The sequence below is a fragment of the Brachyhypopomus gauderio genome, chromosome 19 (assembly GCF_052324685.1).
Source record: "Brachyhypopomus gauderio isolate BG-103 chromosome 19, BGAUD_0.2, whole genome shotgun sequence".
Lineage (NCBI taxonomy): Eukaryota > Metazoa > Chordata > Actinopteri > Gymnotiformes > Hypopomidae > Brachyhypopomus > Brachyhypopomus gauderio.
This window is the reverse complement of record NC_135229.1, coordinates 4,265,837-4,268,336: the sequence shown is the minus strand read 5'-3', so window position 1 is coordinate 4,268,336 and position 2,500 is coordinate 4,265,837. Positions and strand designations below refer to the sequence as shown.

Genomic DNA, 2,500 nt, shown 5'->3' with positions numbered 1-2,500 from the left:
GACGTCTGGGGGAGATTCTTGCTGGCAATTTTTCTGATGTGTTGGTGCTTAACGTGCTTTGAACAAACCAGAGACAGTGTGAACACTGCCTGAAGCGTGTGTGTGTGTGTGTGCGTGTGTGTGTGTGTGTGTGTGTGTGTGTGTGTGCGTGCGTGCGTGCGTGCGTGTGCGTGTGTTAAAGAGGTATCAGTTAAAAAGGCATCTGTTCTGATTAGGTTACATATACCTGAAGTTTGCTAATCTAATAATTGATTTGTTCTGTTTCGGGTTCCAATTACTCGATTGCTTGTCCAGTCTCTGGAGAGTCGGCCTTAGGGGAAGTCGGCGGGGAGCATGACCTCTGACCTTCCTTGATCTGAGACCGTGGGATTGGTGGCAGTGAGATGGATGGAGGGAGTGAAAAAGGGGAGGAGTGAAAAGGGAAAGAAAATGAGGGAGGGAGGGATGGGTAATTAGGGCCTTAGTAACAGGTTTTGTCCTGCTGGTTCTTTTGTTTGGCTTGTATGGTGCTTAGTTAGTTCAGAGCTATAAACACACACACATGCGCGCGCGCACGCACGCACACACTCGTCTCTCTTATACTCGTACTTACACAATGGGTGCGAGCCAGATTTCTTCGTCAGTAATGTGATGTGTTGGGATTTAATTTTTCCACTTCTCTGTGTCTCCATCTCTGTTTTAGTAATGGGCGTGTTCGTTTTCTATTGTAATGAATCACTCCATTTATGAGAAAAATCTGAATCTCATGCTCTCCCCTACGAGCCCCATCACATTAGAGGCAAATTATGAACTATAAGCCTCATAAGGCTGCTATTAATTTAGAGAACCTGGTACAGGCAGCATCAGGTACCCAGCCATTCTTATGCACACGCTCTCTCTCTCTCTCCCCTCCCTCTTTCTCACTATTACTACCCTTAAGGGAAGTCTTAATTACATTATTCTGTGTTTCATCTCTTTTAAATAGTCATAATTGTATTGCCTGGCATAAAGAACCCACTGAAGGCGAGCTAATAAGGACGTGTCCTGATGAGGAACAAACGCAGAACAATCGCGGAACAATCGCAGAACAAACGCAGAACAATCACGGAACAAACGCAGAACAATCACGGAATAAACGCATCACAAACGCGGAACAATCGTAGAACAATCACAGCACATGGGGGAAAAACTCGGAACCAATTCACAAAACTGCTTGTTGTTCATTTTATGCTGCCCTTACACCAAACGACTTTTCAAGCGATCACACTGTCGCAGACAAATTTCCAAAGTCAGAAATAAATCCCGAGAGCGTCGCCCGTTGTGGGGCACTCCGGTCATCTGGATCGTTTGGCGTACGCTGGTGAGCGTAGAAGCTGCTCTTCTTGATTTCATGTTCTGGCAACATCAACTTCATTTAATATTATAATGAAATTACATTTTTTGGCTCATGCCAACAGCGACGTAGACTTTGTCAGCAGCCAATAGGTGAGCTCTCTCCAGCACCAACAAGGACATAATTGATGATTATGATTAAAATGACAATGTTGGACCATAAGCTGTGGCATTGAGTCGTATTGTCTGGCAAAACACAGGAATACCGGGAACTACCCAGGTTGTCCTAACTCACTTCTGACTCCCTTTAGAGGACGGGCAGACCTCACCGTCCCTGTTCACTCGAGCGGCACCGTGTCCGCGTTCTGCGGTGTCCTGTCCTGTTCTTTTGGCTTTTGTTTTCAGAATAAAAGGCGGCACCCACAAGGGCAGTCCTGGCCCAAAGCTGCTGTTGTTTCTGCGCCATTGTTTCTATTGTACATTTGCAACAGGAGCATGATGGTAGATCATCTCAGAAGGAAACTATGTGTTGCAAACAGAGACCCTGCAAGATTAACCTCCTGCGTAATCGTAGTCTGTGAACGGGAAAAACTTCGGGACTAATGACGCCTTGTCTTTGAATGTGAGAGGTTATTAGACTACATCTTTTAAATGTCTTTTCAGTCTTTTCAAAGTCCTCAAGTGTATGGTTAGCATCTCACAGCCTGAAACGAAGTCTCTCTCTCGCTCTCTCTCTCTCTCTCACACACACACACACACACACACACACACACACACACACACACACGTACACTCATTTCCTCCACTAAATCCAATAATTTTTTTCTCATCATTAGTCAATTGACCGTTTTGTACCGGCGATTTGTTACAGATTTGCTACACCGGTCCTACGTGAATGACATCACTTGCTTCTCGGAGGTGTTCATGATTATCCCAGTAACACGTTCTCCATCTCCTGTCTGGATACTCCACATCAGACGTGTAGAACCTTCACCAAGACCCCAGAATGCATCACCGGAGGTCTTTAGCCATTTTGTGCGTGTCTGGCATCTGTGCTCTAGATTGCTGTTTGCTGTGTGTGTGTGTGTGGGAGTAATGTACTGGAATAAGGAGCTTTGACAAACTGCCATAAATCAAAGTTGGTTTAGACAATAAGCAAATGAGGAGAGAGCGAGGGAGGAGACGTGGG

General features: G+C 45.5%; 1 protein-coding gene across 1 annotated transcript in view; it reads left to right on the top strand.

The window, feature by feature from the left end:
* sema6ba (sema domain, transmembrane domain (TM), and cytoplasmic domain, (semaphorin) 6Ba) overlaps positions 1–2,500 on the top strand; it is a 62,262-nt gene that overhangs the window by 22,470 nt on the left and 37,292 nt on the right. The gene's annotated exons all lie outside the window — the stretch shown is intronic.